Genomic DNA, 19736 nt, shown 5'->3' on the forward strand with positions numbered 1-19736 from the left:
TTTCCTAAACCCAACCAATAGTGTTTTCAAAAGCACCAATTAACCAGCGCCCACCCTCTTTCTATTAATATCAAGCAATATCTTAGTGTGAACTCTTGAATTAATAGTCAGTAAGTTAGTACTTGGGTTTAGGTAGTTCATATCTTATTAATAGGTAGGTAGTAAGCCAGTATGTGTTGTACTTCAATAGCATAAATTGTCACCTAAACTAAAGTGTTACGATAATATTCTCCCGTTTTATTTTGATCGCTTCACAGGCCTCCAGCAACTTCTGCTCCATCATTTACGTCTGTCCCTGAGCCACTAAAACTTGACAAATGATGTTTATTTGAGAAAACTTTGCGCAGCGCTCAACTTCCCCAGCATTATGCTCGGTTGTTGTCTTCCAACTTTGATTTATGTTAGGCTCATTTTTCAAAGTACACGATTTAACCAACTTGAACATGCAGAGGTGACAGTGAAAGCGATGTAAAGGATGTGTGAATGAGGCGATGAATCTTTCAGCAATTAAAGTTTCACTGAAGGATCAGCATGTTTTGTGTAATGACAGGATTCTTCAACACTTTCTCTAGAAGTCTATTAGACATCTATTAACCCTCTGGGGTCCATTATAACGCCTATATGACCTTAAAGCAACATAGGCTCATTGTGAAAACATACTCCCATATACATTTCTGGAGATTGTGAATTATGTAGCCAGAGGAATGTATGGCTGGATTTTGTCTTTTTAAATGAAAGCTATGGGCCGGTATGAGGCCTTTCTTATTCACACTACCAGCTGCCTGCTTACATCAGAGTGGACAACTTTGATCAGTTTGCCCAGTGGCTTGCTGCATACGTCAGCCGATTTGTGACGTGTAGCAGAGTTGACCATGACGACAGAGTTCGAGTTCGGCAAAAAAGCAGGTAAGAAAAATTGCAAAAGCTAAAAATTTAAATGAAGAAGTAGGTAACGATAAGAAAATGGTAAAATCTGAAAACGTGGTAAAAATCAGGCAAGGGCTTTTTCTGGATTGCATTTGAAAACACTATTGGTTGGGTTTAGGGAAGGATGAGGGTGGGTCAGTCGATCGGTCAGTCAGTCTGCTGGGTTTACGTGAGAACAGCAGGCGTGAATGGCACTCGCAAGAGAAATTTGAGATCTAAAAAAAACAAAAACTGCAAAAAAACAACAACATTGTTTCTAGGTATTTAGTGGTATGTATCCATAATGGGCCTGGGTTGCCTTAAAGGTACAGTCCACCCAAAACGGACAATTTACTTGTTCCACACCTAAATGAGTTTCTTCAGTCTGTTAAATGGAAAAGAAGATATTTAGAAAAATGCTTTAACCAATGACATCCATAATATTTGTTTTTCCGTCTATGTAATGGTTGCAGGGTTTTAGATTACTTCAAAAAAATGTATTTTGTGTTTAACTTAATAAAGGAACAAATAAAGGTTTATAACCACTTAAGGGAGAGTAAATAGTAAGTAAATGTTTATTTCTGTGTGAACTAACCTTCTAAAGTGTCCTTAACCTCCTAGGGCCTGAGTGTCCACATACGTGGACAGCACATTTTAGCTCTTAAGTGGCTATTTAAAATTCTTTGAATGTTTAATATTTTGTTACAGACATACAGTGTCATCCTGCAACTGTTTTGCACCAGGAAATTTACGGTCCTCACTTCAAAATGGAACAAAAGTAGGATTCTTTAGTGTTTTACCCTGCTGTTGAACTCCCTTCCTCCTCATCTTTGTCTATGAGGCGCCGAACTCTGCATCAGTGCGCAAGAGAGGCCGTGTACACTCCGCTCCGCGCTGAACTAAAGTGTTTTTTAATTATCAAACGTCCCTGTGTCGCACAACACACCAAATTGATTATGAAATGCTTTTAGTAATCAATTTTTATCGATTTAATCGATTCGTTGTTACAGCCCTAGTTGCAACTCCACAACAAATGCATCAAATACTCATTGGTAAAGTTCTCACTGTAGTATTTCTCACAAATGATATGCGAGATCTTCTTCCTTTATGTCTGTCTGTTGTCGGAGGCAGCCAAGGGTGGTGATTAAGGCAAGCTGATAGTCACGTGGAAACGGTGGGCGTGAAGGACTAGCCTTAAAGATGCAGTACAAAAAAAATGCCACCTGGTGCAAAAACGTGTAACTTATATATAAGGTATAATAAATAATCTGATGAGTGTTTTGAGCTGAAACTATACAGACACATTCTGGAGACACAAAAGACTCGATTAAATCCGAAAAAGGCAAAAAAAAATTAAAAACACAATCTGATACATTATTACAGCAGGTTAATTTAGCGAATGTGTTCATTATGAATAAAACAAAAGAGTATAAATTTGAACAAAACACAGAATACACTACAACAACCGCACAAATGATCTCAAAATAACCGTTGTTGTAAATAAGTGTTGTTTCACAGCTGCTAGCAATGACTTATCGCCACACTTACAACATAAACACTGTTTGTCTGATAAAGGAGAGCATCCCCGAGCATAAGAGCACAATATTACAGAGCCGTTATTAGCCCATTTTCCTTTAGGGAGTAGAAAATAAATGACATTGGACAGATGAACATGGTTGTTTCTATTAAGGTGAGCTGTGCAGGGCCTTTGTGAGATGATGAGACTGTGTGTGTGTGTGTGTGTGTGTGTGTGTGTGTGTGTGTGTGTGTGTGTGTGTGTGTGTGTGTGTGTGTGTGTGTGTGTGTGTGTGTGTGTGTGTGTGTGTGTGTGTGTTTGTGTGTGTGCGTGTGTCTGTGTGTGTGTCTGTGTGTGTGTGTGTATGTGTGAAGATTTTCACCTGGATCCTGAATCTCGTATAGTTTACTGATGGTCAGTATTTTCGATCAGCGTGAAGCTGTTATTAACGTCAGTAGAATCTGATGGGTTTTGCTGTCTCTCATGCCTTAAAGGGACAGTTCACCCAAAAGCATTTACTCACTATTTACTCTCTACTTCTACACCTTTATTGTGCTCATTTTGTGCTTAAAAACAAAAGAAGATATTTTGAAGAATGCTGGAAACCTGTAACCATTGACTTGCATAGTAGAAAAAAAAAACAAATGCTAGTCATAAATATGATGTGAATACTATATAAATTAGGGAAATAATATAAAAAAGTAATTAACATTAAATACTATAGTGAACTATACTGTAGAGTGTATATACTCTAAATATTTACACCTCTTTGTTCATTAATTCTCCACTGTAATATTAACTGTAGTGAACTGATAAACTGTAATGAAGACTGCAGTATACTTTAGTTTTAACTACAGTAAACTGTGGTGTATTGTAGTATAATATATATATATATATATATATATATATATATATATATATATATATATATATATATATATATATATATATATATATATATATATATATATATATCCTATCCTATATATATCCTATATATATTGACTATTATAGTTATAGTGTTGCCATAGTGACTGTAGAATCACCACAAAAGACTGACTATTATAATTGTAGTGTTGCTATAGCAACTATGGAATCACCACAACAGATTGACTATTATAGTTATAGTGTTGTCATAGCGACTGTAGAATCAGCACAAAAGACTGACTATGATAATTGTAGTGTTGCTATAGCAACTATGGAATCAGCACAACAGATTGACTATTATAGTTGTTGTGTTGTCATAACGACTGTAGAATCAGCACAACAGATTGACTAGTATAGTTGTTGTGTTGCCATAGCGACTGTAGAATCACCACAACAGATTGACTATTATAGTTGTAGTGTTGCCATAGCGACTGTAGAATTACCACAACAGATTGACTAGTATAGCTGTGGTGTTGCCATAGCGACTGTAGAATCAGCACAACAGATTGACTATTATAGTTGTAGCGTTGCCATAGCGACTGTAGAATCACCACAACAGATTGACTATTATAGTTGTAGTGTTGCCATAGCGACTGTAGAATTACCACAACAGATTGACTAGTATAGTTGTAGTGTTGCTATAGCGACTGTAGAATAAGCACAACAGATTGACTATTAAAGTTGTAGTGTTGCCATAGCGACTGTAGTATCAGCACAACAGATTGACTTGTATAGTTGTAGTGTTGCCATAGCGACTGTAGAATCACCACAACAGATTGACTATTATAGTTGTAGTGTTGCCATAGCGACTGAATAATCACCACAACAGACTGACTATTATAGTTGTTGTGTTGCCATAGCGACTGTAGAATCACCACAACAGATTGACTATTATAGTTGTAGTGTTGCCATAGCGACTGTAGAATTACCACAACAGATTGACTAGTATAGCTGTGGTGTTGCCATAGCGACTGTAGAATCAGCACAACAGATTGACTATTATAGTTGTAGCGTTGCCATAGCGACTGTAGAATCACCACAACAGATTGACTATTATAGTTGTAGTGTTGCCATAGCGACTGTAGAATTACCACAACAGATTGACTAGTATAGTTGTTGTGTTGCTATAGCGACTGTAGAATAAGCACAACAGATTGACTATTAAAGTTGTAGTGTTGCCATAGCGACTGTAGTATCAGCACAACAGATTGACTTGTATAGTTGTAGTGTTGCCATAGCGACTGTAGAATCACCACAACAGATTGACTATTATAGTTGTAGTGTTGCCATAGCGACTGAATAATCACCACAACAGACTGACTATTATAGTTGTTGTGTTGCCATAGCGACTGTAGAATCACCACAACAGATTGACTATTATAGTTGTAGTGTTGCCATAGCGACTGTAGAATTACCACAACAGATTGACTAGTATAGTTGTGGTGTTGCCATAGCGACTGTAGAATCAGCACAACAGATTGACTATTATAGTTGTAGTGTTGCCATAGCGACTGTAGAATCACCACAACAGATTGACTATTATAGTTGTAGTGTTGCCATAGCGACTGTAGAATTACCACAACAGATTGACTAGTATAGTTGTAGTGTTGCTATAGCGACTGTAGAATAAGCACAACAGATTGACTATTAAAGTTGTAGTGTTGCCATAGCGACTGTAGTATCAGCACAACAGATTGACTTGTATAGTTGTAGTGTTGCCATAGCGACTGTAGAATCAGCACAACAGATTGACTATTATAGTTGTAGTGTTGCCATAGCGACTGAATAATCACCACAACAGACTGACTATTATAGTTGTTGTGTTGCCAAAGAAACTGTAGAATCACCACAACAGATATAATTATTTTATTACATAATGGTTCAAAACACTACAGTATTTACTATAAGGTACAGTAGTGTGTCCTTCATGTGAGTGTTGGTTACCCTGTTTAAAACATACATTTCTTAATGGATCCAGTTAGGATTGATTTCTTCTTTATTACGTTTGTAATGTCTTCAACTGTTAATGATTTTTCTCCGGCAGGGTTAACATTACAGCCATCAGTAATGATTGCTGCCAGACTTTCAGAATCCTTGATTATTAAATTTATTAAAGCACAGCCACCACAACATCAGACCTTTCACTTGGAGATTGTTCACAGGTTAAATAATGTTTCACAGTCATAACAAGATGTAGTTGAATAGCCATTGAAGTCAGGCTTTGGAATAGGTGTAGTTGTAGAGCGTGCAGTTCATCTCACTTCAGAAGAAAGTGTTTTTCTCTTTATGTTAATGTAAAATGAATGCATGTGCCTAATTGAGTTTCCCTCTGGGAACAGAGAATATGAGGATCTCTGAGGACTTCCAGTGCCATTAATAACTAAACAGCTTAATGAAGTTATCTGGGGTGTGTTTTTGATCTTTACTGTATGATCATTATAAACCCTTCATATCTGAATGTGTTACAAACTGTGGTATTGCAATGTGATAAAGTACGATTATTGGGGGGGGGGTTGGGGGGGGGGGGGGTATGGGAATCTCCTCATCCACCACCAGTGTGCAGCATCCACCTGGATGACGCGACGACAGCCATTTTGCGCCAGACCATACACACCAGCTGATTGGTGGAGAGGAGAGAGTGATGAAGCCAATTCTGATATGGGGAGGGTTAGGAGGTCATGATGGACAGAGGCCAGTGGGCAGATTTGGCCAGGGGGTTAAACCCCTACTCTTTTTCGAAGGACATCCTGGGATTTTTAACGACCACAGAGAGTCTGGACCTCGGTTTAACACCTCATCCGAAAGACGGCGCCCACTGAGCAGTATAGAGTCCCCATCACTATTCTGGGGCATTAGGACCCACACAGACCGCAGGTTGGGCGCCCCCTGCTGGCCTCACTAACACCACTTCCGGCAGCAACCTAGTTTTCCCATGTGGTCTCCCATCCAAGTACTGAACGGGCGCAGCCCTGCTTAGCTTCAGTGGGCGACCATAGGAATTTTGTAGATATTTGGACTAGAAACAAGACACAAACATGTGTTGTTCAACAGTGTTCACACAATCAGCCAAACAGGAGGCTACGAGGAGCAAACTGTCAGTCATATTTCGTTGCTTTCTCACACAATTCCCACAATAAACACTTTGTCCAATTCCCAAACACTTTTATCATTCATACTTTACAACACAAAAACTCTAAAGCAGTGTTTGCAGTGTATTAGTTATGTCATTCTGATAGTACCAGTGTTAAAACAACTTCAGACTCCAAACTTGTTGCTCAAGTCTTAGTTTTGACTTTATTTGGGTGAATTCCCGGATGAGACGGCGCACCTTGATCTCACCTGGACCCTTGCTGAAGCCCGTCTGGCAGCCTGCAGTTTCTGGCACTGGTGGGCAGCCTGCGGTCACACGTGTGCTTTACTTTCCCTGAAGCCTCAGAGTCTGTCATTAGCTGAGCTCTGCACTGATGAGTGCTGACAGACATCTCAACCTCAGCCCTGACGCGGACGCATTCAGGAGACACACACACATACAGACAGCTACAGGTCACTGAGTCAAGGTGAGAGGAGCGGGCCAAACACACACACACACACACACACACACACACACACATGCATACAGGGTTTGGACAATGAAACTGAAGCACTGGGCAGTCTTGTGTTAGAGGTTTGATGGCTAAATGTGATCCTCCTGGTGTTCAATCTTCACTGATCTTCATTCCAGCAGTAAGAGCAGAGTGTGAAGGTTTCATTAGCAGAGGAACAGCCCAGTTCTGCTTCAAATACTGCAATGAACACAACATTATGGGGACCTCAGAGTTCAGAGGAGGACAGATTGTTGGTGCACATATTGCTGGTGCATCTGTGAGCAAGACAGCAAGTGTTTGAGATGATCCAGCAAGTGTTTGAGATGATCAAGAGCCACAGTATTCAAAGTAACGTCAGCAAACCCCCAAGAAGAAGAACCACATCCAACAGGAGGAACTGCGGACTCGAGATGAAAGGGATGTCCAGCTGATAATCCCGATTCATCCAGAACACATCAAACCAACTCACTGCAGAGCGAACTCTCCTGTGTCCACCAGAGCTGTTGGTCTGGAGCTCCACAGGGTCAATATACATGACCAGCTGCTATAGCCAAACCTTTGGTCACTCGTGCTAATGACAAATGCTGGTGTCAGTGGTGCCAGCAGTGGAAAACTTGGGCTGTGGACAATGCAAAACACGTATTGTTTTCTGATGAGTCCACATCTGGGAGAGTTACAGTGTGGAGAAGCCCCGAAGAAGCGTCCCACCTAGACTTCTGATGCCCAGAGTGAAGCATGGGGGTATCAGTGATGGTTCGGCCTCAATAGCATGGCATTCCCCAAGCCCAATACTTGTGGTAGATGGGTGCTGGTCACTGCTTAGGACTACCCAAGTGTAACCCAATGGGTCAAACGCTGTATCCTGAATGCGGTAGCATGTATCAGGATGATAATGCACCAGTACACACAGCAAGACTGGGGACTGTAGTTTGATCAACATGAAAGTGAAGCTGAACATCTCCCATGGCCTGCACAGTACACAGATCTAAATATTATTGAGCACTTTGGGGTGTTTTGGAGGAGCGAGTCAGCAATGTTTTCATCCACCAGCATCACATATTACAAATAAAGGTACATAAGCTGTCGCCGGGGTGGTACCTTTTCAACAAATTTGAACCTAAAAGGACCATATTAATACCTCAATGGTACATATTAGCACCTAAAAAGTACAAAAGTGTTCCTCTTAACATTTTTTGGTACTAATATATACTTTTGAGGTACCAAAATGGACCCTTTAAGTACAAATGTGTACCTTTTGAAAAGGTGCAGCCCCAGTGACAGCTCACGTTTATTTCTGAGAGTGTAGTGACCTGAACACTGTTCTGAAGAAGAATAACTCACGCTGTGCAGGACTTGTGTCTGTCATTCCCAAGACCGACTGATGCTGTATTAGCCACAAAAGGAGGCCCTACACCATACTGATGAACAATTGTGCTCTAAAAACAGGCGTTTCTGTTTTAGTCAATCCCCTGTATAAGCACACACACACACACACACACGCACACACACACTGCCAGAAATGTCAGCAGGTCCTGAGAGGATCAGGGTAATGTCAGGACGGGCAGCTGCTGTAACGCAGGCCAAGTCCAGCTCCTGCTCCTGTGATTTGCTGCTAATTGTGACGTTATTGATAGCAGCAGCGAAACTCCACTTTTCCCCCGGTAAGGAAGATTGATAGACTTGTCATTTTGTCATCAAGGTAAAAGCGTCTGACCCGCCTGTACTGATTTCTTTTGGGGCTTTTGCTTCAAGAGCACACACACACACACACACACACACCGAGTGGAAGCAGAAACTAGTACATGCAGGATTTGTTGTGTATGATTTGTATTTTTTAAAAAAACATACGAAAATTGATTAATTGTTGATGCAATGACAAACTCAATTACTGTAGATCAACTGGCAGAGCATGAAGGAGAGGTCACGGGTTTAGCTTTGGATTAAATGTCTCTTTAAGACATTATTTTGATGCAGGACACTAATTCAGATGCATATTGAGCAGAGTTGAGTTTGGTGGATTTACCCGTGTGTGGTTTCATGGAAAATATAAGGAACACTACATCTGTACATAGTGTGAAGAAAATGAGTGAGTGGTGCAGACGATGGAGTCGACCTGATGACCTTAACAGTACTTTTAATCCATTGTAATGGCATTTCTTCCTCTCTGGCTGGAAAAGACTTCATTTCTGTCATGTTCTGCAGTGTCTTGTAGAAACATTTTAGTGTATCGCAGTCGAAATGTGAGCATATAAACTGCAACTTCCTTGTTAGACCAGAACGCCTATGGGCGCACATATGAGCGCAAATGCATTTACTATTTAAACAACGTGGTGCAAAACAGCCAAACAACACTTGCGTCAAGCTGAAGATAGCAAATAGCATTTGCGCCACGTCTTCTAAAAATTATCAATCAAGAAACATGTTCTGGACAAGTGAAACATGACTTGTTTTTTTAGAAAAAATGAGCTAAACAAAACAAAGCAAAGGTCTAACACGGAAAACAAGGCAAGGGAAAACGCATCGTAATGTTCACTTACATGATACAAGACTCAGCCTTTTGTGAGTGGCAATTCCTGCAACCCGCAGGTCTGGGTAGCGCTGGTGGCCATTTTGTGAGTGGCAAATCCTGCAGCCTGTTGATCTTGCTGTTGACTAGCAGACAGGAGTATCAGAGATGCCAGGATGATCAGTGTGGTGGTCTGTCCAGCAAGCCTTGTTGTCAGCGTTTGTCCTTAAAACAACCAAAATAATCGGTCAATTGGGTAAGATAGAGGCGTCATAGTGGCGCAGTGGGTAGCATGATTGCTTCACAGCAAGAAGGTCGCTGGTTTGAGTCTCGGCTGGGTCAGTTGGCGTGTGGAGTTTGCATGTTCTCCCCGTGTTGGTGTGGGTGTCCTCCGGGTGCTCTCGTTTTCCAAACACATGCGCTATAGGGGAAGTGGGTACGCTAAATTGGCCGTATGTGTGTATGAGAGTGTATGGGTGTTTCCCAGTGATGGGTTGCAGCTGGAAGGTGAAACATATGCTGGATAAGTTGGCGGTTCATTCCGCTGTGGCAACACTAGATAAATAAAGTGACTAAGACGAAAAAGAAAATAAATGAATGAATGAATTGGATAAGAGATATATATATATATATATAATCCTGTTTTCCCTTTTGACCTTAGATTATTTTGCTTGCTTCATTACCGCACTTTTAAATTTGCATGGATTTAACAAGTAAACTGGACTGCTAAAGTAAACCAGTCCTAATATACACACTATTGGGGAAAAAATGCTTCTCTTCTTGACTTTTGTTTGCAAACAAATGCTCTGGTTTGATTCTTGCCGTCTTCCACTGCACTTAAAACAGAGGGCATGTACTTTGTACAAGGACTCTGAATCCTCAGAAAGGTCAACGGCGTCTGGATGCGTTTCTCATGCCAAATATCGTGGTGCGGAGAGAAAAACATCCGTGGGGAAAGCAGACATTACACGGATCATTAGCTCCTGATATAGGAGAGGGAGCGCTGACTGACTTAATGATGCTTTGATAAGCTGTTTTCAGGAGGTAAACATAATCTGTTAGCTTTTCAACACAGCTTTTTGTGTGAACTCCGAGCAATTTTTGTTGTGAAATGAAACTTGTCATTCACTTGTTTGCAGGACAATCCACTGATGGTAATGTTTATGATTGAAATGTGCAAAAATTAGGTCAGGCATAGAGTCTGCTTATTAACGCAAATGTCTAATCAGCCAATCACATGGCAGCAACTCAATGCATTTCTGCATGTAGACATGATCAAGACGATCTGCTGCAGTTCAGAGCGAGCATCAGAATGGGGAAGAAAGGGGATTTAAGTGACTCTGAACGTGGCATGGTTGTTGCTGCCAGACGGGCTGCTCTGAGTATTTCAGAAACTGCTGATCTACTGGAATATTCACACACAACCATCTCTAGGGTTTACAGAGAATGCTCCGACAAAGAGACAACATGAATAATAAATTCAACTCTCAATCTGCGTCAGCAAACACAAACGAAAAGCTCTCAACTGGTTTCAGAAAATAAAATATAGATAATATCACTGCAAAAAAATGCTTTCCTTACTTAGATTTTGTCTTGTTTCTAATCCAAATATCTAAAAATTCTTAAATCATTTTCTAGACAAGCAAGGCAATATTTTGTCAAAGATACTATTAAGTTTGTTGTAAGGAAAAACTCAAATCATTTTATTTTTTAAAACAAGACAATATTTTTTGCTCGGTTGAAGAATTCAGGGTCAATGTCATGTCAACCGCTCCATTACTAATATATTTAGCAGGAAAAACCATGATGTGCTCAATACTCATTTAACCCGCCGTATATCCCACAGAACCCCGACTTCTGAACCGGGTGTACATATGGTAGGAAAATGAAGCAATTAACCTTTTTTTTTTTTTGCATGTGTGCCCTGTCGCTGCAGTTGTGTAATTAGATGAGTTAGTGAGTGTGAAAATGAGGTAATCACACAACAGCCCTGTGGACACAAAACCTCTGACATCCCATGATGACCAGCAAACGTCTGTCCATCTATACACTGCAACAAATGCCTTTCTAACTTAGAGTTTGTGTCTTGTTTCTAGTTCAAACATCTAAAACATCTTAAATTAGGAAGCATACTCTAGACAAGTAAAAAATATTTATTGTTTATTTTTATGGATCATTTTGCTTATTGTCAGATTATCATAACATACAGCATAAATGAGTACCCCCGATTTTCATTCATTCATTCATTTTCTTTTCAGGTTAGTCCCTCTATTAATCAGGGGTCGCCACAGCGGAATGAACCACCAACTTATCCAGCATGTGTTTTTACGCAGCGGATGCCCTTCCAGCTGCAATTCATCTCTGGGAAAACCCCCGATTTTGAGAATGAATATTTTTATTCATTTCTCAGTGAATATAAGTCATGTATTTTGGTGCATTTGAACAAAACAGATTTATTAAACAGATATATTTATTAAAATAATATATTAGTCACTGAACAACTTTAGAAATAGAAAGATAATACAGTTAAATTCATACAAAACATTGCAGAAAATATACCAAACTACAAAATTTTTAACAATTTTTGGTTTCTCCTGAATTAAACTAATTTTCCCTATTTTTTTTTATTAAAAATTTTCCTTAACACACATATTTGGCCATACTAATTTTGGAGCGTCATCATCAGTTATTTTTTTTTTTTTAGATTAGCTCCAGATTTGGCTTCAGTACTGACGAATCTAATGTATACGCACAAATATAATATTGTAAAGCTTCGTATAGAAAATATGAATCTAAATAAGATATTTATGAGGCACGAACTCATACACTAGCTGCTCCAGGATTGGCCAGCCCAGTCACCAGACATGAACATTATTGAGCATGTATGGGGTAAGATGGAGGAGGCGTTGAAGATGAACCCATAGACTCTTGATGAACTCTGGGAGTCCTGCTGAACGCTTTCTTCTTAATTCCAGATGACTTTATTAATCAGTGATGTGAGTCATGTCAGAGATGTATGGATGCAGTCCTCAAAGCTCATGATGGAGTCAGACACAATCTTCATTCTGTCTCCACTGCAGCAGGACTTTATATTCTATACTGGACATTATTTCTGTTCAGTGATGAGACTTTAGTCTGAGCAGAGTCAGACCGCACTGTCCTCATCAAATCAGTCAACATCAAGACATGAACAGATTTATTGTGTTCAAATAAGCAAAATCTAGAGGCCTTCGCCTTTCATAGAGACACTTCTGACACCAAATGATCAACTAGAAGTCAATTTATTATTTAGTGTTCCTAAAACTTGGATAGGCGACAAGACTTTTGTCAGGTATGTAAACAGTATGTTGAGTACTGTATATTCACTGAGAAGTGGATATAAACCAGACTAATTTATGTCAGGTAAAACAGCTCATTGTAAGCTTGACCTCAATTTGCCTTGCTCATGTTTACTTCATTAGTCTGCAAATCTAGCGCAGCAAAAACTGTGTTAAATATGGATGTTCCGCTTTATGACGCTTTATGCCGGAATCTGGGAGGCTTGAAATGAAATCAGATTATATTTTGGGAACACACACACACACACACATTATGGATTGTTATTTATTCTGGAGACAATCCAAAACTAATATTGCTGAAGGGGCTAAAAATATTGACCTTAAAATGAGTCTAAAACAATTAAAAACTGCTTTTAATCTAGCCAAAGTAAAACAAATCAGACTTTCTCCAGAAGAACAAATATTAGAGGAAACACTGTGAAAAATTCCTGAATATGTTTAACATCATTTGGGAAATATTGGAACAAGAATCAAAAAAATCACACGAGGGCGAATAATTCTGCCTTTACATTTACATTTAGTCATTTAGCAGATGCTTTTATCCAAAGCGACTTACAAATGAGGACAAGGAAGCAACTTACACAACTAAGAGCAACAATGAATAAGTGCTATAGGCAAGTTTCAGGTCTGTAAAGTCTAAGAAGGAAAGTATTAGTAGTATTAGTATTTTATTATTTATTTATTTATTTTTGGGGTACAGTTTGTGTGATATTCAGAGAGGCAACTGCGGATTAGGAAGTAAAGTGGAGACTAAATAGTTGAGTTTTTAGTCGTTTCTTGAAGTGACTCTGCTTGAAGTGACTCTGCTCGAGTGACTCTGCTGTTCTGATGCAGTTAGGGAGTTCATTCCACCAACTGGGCAGATTGAGTGCGAGAGTTCGGGAAAGTGATTTCTTCCCTCTTTGGGATGGAACCACGAGGCGACGTTCATTCACAGAACGCAAGTTTCTGGAGGGCACATAGATCTGCAGAAGTGAGAGCAGATAAGAAGGAGCAAAGCCAGAAGTCACTTTGTAGGCAAACATCAGAGCTTTGAATTTGATGCGAGCAACAACTGGCAGCCAGTGCAAACGGATGAGCAGCGGAGTGACATGTGCTCGTTTAGGTTCATTTAAGACCACTCGTGCGGCTGCGTTCTGGAGCAGCTAAAGAGGTTTGATAGAGTTAGCTGGGAGCCCGGCTAGTAGAGAGTTGTAATAGTCCAGTCTGGAGAGAACAAGAGCTTGAACAAGGAGTTGAGCTGCATGTTCAGATAGGAAGGGTCGGATCTTTCTGATGTTATAGAGTGCGAGTCTGCACGATCGAGCAGTTCTAGAAATGTGGTCAGAGAAGTTTAGTTGGTCATCAATCGTTACTCCAAGGCTTTTCACCATTTTGGATGCAGTAATGGTTGCCCCATCCATCTGGATTGAAAAGTTATGGTGTCGAGTCGGGTTGGCAGAAACTACAAGCATTTCCGTTTTTGCAAGGTTCAGCTGAAGATGATGATCTTTCATCCTCTGGAAACATCCTTTATCTGTAGATGTAGAATTCAGTCTGTATAATAATTATAATGTCAGTTTATTACCAGCCCTTTTGCAGAATAACCGCAGCTGTGATGGTAAATGTAAAGGAAAGATGCAGGATCTCAGTACTGTGACAGAAACCCAAGCAAACAGAGGGCCAGTGCGCTTCAGGGCTGTTTATATATATATTTATATTGCAGGTCATCCATAAGAGAGACGTATCCTCCATAAGAGTGAGCTGCGAGAGTCGGAGTGTGTTTCATCAGGCCCTCGCTTTCATCTCGGTGTCATCCGAGGTCCAAAACCATCAAATCAGAGGAAAAACAGAAGAGAAACAAGCAGAGACTGAGCATCAAATCAGAAGAAGAGGAAGATGATGAAGGTGATCAGAGACTTTCACGCCAACACCGCCAGCACACTTACATTAGCGTTATTAGCACACACAATTGCGCACATACACACGCATACACACATGTACACACACACACACACACATACTTTTTCACTCTCTCTATCCATTTTTGTGGTGAAAAATATCCAGTGGTCAACACATGAACTGATTAACTCGTTGTGAAATGTGTGTGAGGATGCCTTTAGCCCTTGTAAATGAAACGACTGGATTTTGGTGACCTAAAACTGGTAAATGCGATCAGATGTTGAAACGGCCCCCGGTTTCCTTAATCATGGATTTGGATGAACATCAGAGATTGCACTGCGAGTTGCATTTTGTTGTTAAATTGGTGTTAAAGATTGGCTTCTTTACCGAGCTCAGTGATTGCTGCAGATCTGTCTGTTTGCTATACAAATGCATCTATTGCTGCAGATCCATCTATTGTCCTTAAGCGTGTGCCAGAACATATCTGTGTGTACAAATAATGCATAGAAGCTTTCATTTTCAGACTCCTTTCAGGAGGCTTACATGCATTTAACCATCACCCATGCTGTTAGTGTCATCATAGGACTAATAGAATGACCCTTACAATGTGCATCTTGTACTTTCCATCATGCATTTATTTATGCAATATCCCCAAAAAAATAAGTGAATGGAAACAACTCTAATGACCTCCTTATTCAGATGCTTTAAAGGTGAAGTCTTTCTTATCAGGAGATGTTAGGTACTTCAACAGCGGCGTTGTCAAAACAGCCTTCAGAAGAGTTGGAGACCTGCGAGAAACTTCCTCTGGAAACATTTTTGGGATGAGGTTGAGAGTTAAAAAGCGAGACTGTCAGCGCAGGCAGGAGATCCTCATCACACCATAACATGGAGACATTTAGTTGGATTCAAAGAGCGCATCAAAGCTGTAAACGTGTGCACTTTGAACATCTGTTGACTAACAGAGGAGCCTTGATCTGTGGAAGTTTTGTGGATGACGAGCACTTTAATTCCTGACTCTTTTGGAGATTTCAAAGCGCCATCAGGATGTTCAGATCTTGCAGAGGAGATGCTGTAGTTCAGCTTGTCATGTACATGCAGACACCGGTGCTGCAGACACCATCAGTACATCAGTCGCTCTGTTTCCATCCACAGATTTATACACCAACACATACTCGTTGCAAATACGTGTGTCAGCCTGTACATTTGTGAGAATATGAATAATAACTTTCTCCGGGTGTGTTTAGCTGTACGTTTCAGATGACAAATTCACTAGAGGGCGCTGTCTACAATATTGCGAATCTGAAATACTTAGGGTGTGCTTTGTTGTGCATTTCAGATGACAAATTCACTAGAGGGCACTGTATATGTTATTATCAATCTGAAATATGTTACTTAGGGTGTGTTTTGTTGTACTTTTCAGATGACAAATCCACTAGAGGGTGCTGTCTACTTCACTGTGAATCTGAAATACGTTACTTAGGGTGTGTTTTGTTGTACGTTTCAGAGGACAAATCCACCAGAGGGCGCTGTCTCCATTATAGTGAATCTGAAATACGTTGCTTAGGGTGTGTTTTGTTGTGTATTTCAGATGACAAATCCACTAGAGGGTGCTGTCTACTTCACTGTGAATCTGAAATACGTTACTTAGGGTGTGTTTTGTTGTACGTTTCAGAGGACAAATCCACCAGAGGGCGCTGTCTCCATTATAGTGAATCTGAAATACATTACTTAGGGTGTGTTTTGGTGTGCATTTCAGATGACAAATCCACTAGAGGGCGCTGTCTCCATTATAGTGAATCTGAAATACTTTACTTAGGGTGTGTTTTGGTGTGCATTTCAGATGACAAATCCACTAGAGGGCGCTGTCTCCATTATAGTGAATCTGAAATACTTTACTTAGGGTGTGTTTTCAGATGACAAATCCACTAGAGGGCGCTAGAGTATATTGAATCTGAAATACGATGTTTAACATTTTTTTGTTGTGCGTTTCATCCCTGATAATTGAATGTGCCCCAGTAATGTATTTGAGATCGTTAAAAATTTGTGGTTCTCAAAAATGCAGCTCTAGGCACATATATCTATATGAATGTCTTGTTAATAAAGATCAAATAACAAAATAATTCCATCATAAATCATTATAAACCTGTTAACAAGCTTTATTATCATCGTAAAGTTCTCAACTATGGTGGGGATAAATTGTGAAAATCAAAACAAAAGAAAAAAGAAACAAAAAAAATCATGAAATTACAATCATAAATAAGTAAATAAATGATTAATGCAGTGTTTTAATCTAAATATACAGAAACCTGTACATTCTTTGTTAATTTGAAATGATAATAGCACTAAGACAGAAAATTAATAAGCTTTATTTTCATTTATAAGTTCATTGTTGATTATATGAGCTTACAGGACCAGTAACAGATGCATTTATTTCGGTCTATTGATGAACTGAGTTTAACAGCATGCATAAAGTTAGGCTGTGTTTAAACATCAGCCATCTGAACACAAGATCACATGACAGTGTTTGGTATTGCGTTTGTCTTTAGTGGAGCGACTCATTAATTGTGGAGGAAACAGAGCAGCGTTGGTTTCATCATTTGCAGAAACTTTTTCTATAATTAAAGTTTATATTATTGATAATTTGCTCCAGTTTCAAGAGAAGTGATGATTTCCCTCATCTCTCCTGAACACATGGCATGCAAACACAATTTTTATTTGCAAATTATTTATATATTATTCAATTTCTTGTGCAAGTTAATCCCCAGAGTGAGTGGAAACCTCGCTGTTTTACTTAGGAAGTATCAGATCGTCTTAGATTAACATCCGAGCTCTGCTGAGAGCGACATTTAGATGAATATTAGATGAATATGCTGCTCTCTGTCTTTCAATAACAATAAATAATAAACACGAGTGGGGGGAAAATGAGAAAATAGGAGTTTAGAAAGCATCTGATCTAAGAGATCTCAGGTCAGGTAGGTTTAAGGGTGGGTTAAAGGTGGCCTATTATGCAAAAATCCCTTTCATAAGAGGTTTAAACCTATTTGTGTGTCAGAAGTGTGTGAATACCACCAGCCTCTAATAATAAACGTGAATTAATTGCATTTGTTATAACCAGACTTGATGAATGAAACACTTTGATTGACATTCTCCCTTTGTAGTTGTCATCAGAGGGGGAAAGCCCCGCCCACTAGTGGCCATCTCTCCATCTCATTAGCATAAACAGCAGCCCTGAGTGAGCAGCAGCCGTCTGTCCATTAGCCATTAGAGTGTTTGAGCTGCTGAAGATAATGTCAGCATAGACTAAGAGGATTATAGATGTGGAGTTTTAGATGAACAGCGACAGGAGCCACATAGACGGACAGAAGCATGAACACACACACACACTGAAGCACTCAAGACCAGCACTGACAACATACACACTGCTGTTTTACATGCTAACGCACAGCTGTCTGTAGCTCCGCCCTCTTCTGAAAAGAACACAATCTAATTTGCATTTAAAGCGACGGTCACCAAAACACCACGATTAGAATCAAAGCCTGAAAGGGTCAGCGTGTGTGTGCTATTCTCAGCTCAAACTTCACTGCACATTCAAGACATCAGAGTCCTACCTTACATCTTTTAAAAAGAGGCATAATAGAGTCCCTTTAAAACAGTTAGGTTTAAAAATGAGTTAAAATACAGCACTATTTCAAGAAACATCTTAATAAGAATTAAAACTCCACAGGAGAGCTTATAATTTCAATTGCAACAGCAGCTAGTCATCTAATTAATGACCAATGCTATGTTCACACCAGATGCGGAATGTGCTGATAAATCGCGCTATTCGCGCATAAATAGCCACGTGAACATTTGAGTTTACTTGCTTCATTCGCGTTTCAAACCCCACTTCATTCGCGCATCTAATCCGCTTTATTCGCTTGCCAAATTCACTTCAGAACAGAACTGTCCGCTGAAGTTCAGAATTTCGAACTTTAGCAATTTGCACGAAATGCTTAATTCGCCCACATCACACCATTTACCCCGCATCATTCGCTTATTAGACACCGCAGGATGTCTTTTAGCGCGTTTACATTGACTTAACACAGGAGTTCCCGAACTTTTCAGCCCACGACCCCCAAAATAACAATGTTAGTGACTCGCAACCCCCATTATCTTCTGAGGTGGTTATAATAAAATACAAAAACCTTGCATGTTATGTCGCACACACACCAATAGACCCAAGTCTATTCTTCTTTTAAATTTTTTTTAATGTATACGTCAGTGCTGTAAATGGGCCAGAAAGTTCAACCTGGCATTATAAAATCAATATGCAGCATCTGAGGCAATTGCGGTTTCTTTAATATAATGCAATTACCCCAGGGGTCGCAATCCAATAGAGCTTGTAACTATAGGCTACTATAGTAACTATATAATATAAAGCAGTGGTTCTTAAACCTTTTTCATCAAGTACCACCTCAGAAAAAAATTGTCACTCCAAGTATCACCATAATGAACAGTATTGAAATACAGTAGCAAAGTGGGCCCAATAAAGCAGCTACAGCTTTGCACAGTTAAAAAATAGGGCAGATTAATTCCTATTATTAAGAATATGTATTGTTGTCAGCCACTTTAAATATTATAAAGACTCTAAATATTAACACTGCACTGTGCTTATATGTAAAAAACAATAAATAAATAAACTAAAAACCTAAATATTTAAATTAAATTGTGCTTTTAAAGATTAAAAATGGTAGGTTACTGTTCTTAAAAAGTAAAAAAAAAAAAACTGCTGTACTTCTGTACTTTAACACCTGGAAATATTGCCTGGACCTTAGAAATATACGCTATATGTCATAAAATAATTTTTGATAAATTTTGAAATATTTGTAACATGTACATACATGTATGACATAATTGATTCCACCGCGTACCACTAGAAGGAAGCTTGCGTACCATTAGTGGTACACGTACCACAGTTTGAGAACCACTGCCATAAAGTAACTATAAATGACAATTTTTTTAGTAAGTTTTGGATAAAATGTGGTAATTCTTATGGTTTAATAAAAATAAATAGATTTTTGGAAATCACCAGGCGACCC

General features: G+C 39.3%; 1 long non-coding RNA gene across 2 annotated transcripts in view; it reads left to right on the top strand.

Annotated features, from left to right (window-relative positions):
• Positions 1–16775, top strand: part of LOC147832044 (uncharacterized) — a 58137-nt gene extending 41362 nt beyond the window's left edge. The window contains exons 1-4 of one of the 2 annotated variants that reach the window (XR_015520854.1): positions 12490–13349; positions 13749–16097; positions 16179–16391; positions 16475–16775. This is a non-coding gene — a long non-coding RNA (uncharacterized LOC147832044). Of the gene's footprint in view, positions 1–12489; positions 13350–13748; positions 16098–16178; positions 16392–16474 lie in introns of those variants that run through there. The other variant, XR_015520852.1, reaches the window with a different exon arrangement.
• The last annotated feature ends 2961 nt before the right edge of the window (positions 16776–19736 follow it).

The sequence above is a fragment of the Danio rerio genome, chromosome 21 (genome assembly GCF_052040795.2).
Source record: "Danio rerio strain M-AB ecotype USA chromosome 21, GRCz13ab, whole genome shotgun sequence".
Lineage (NCBI taxonomy): Eukaryota > Metazoa > Chordata > Actinopteri > Cypriniformes > Danionidae > Danio > Danio rerio.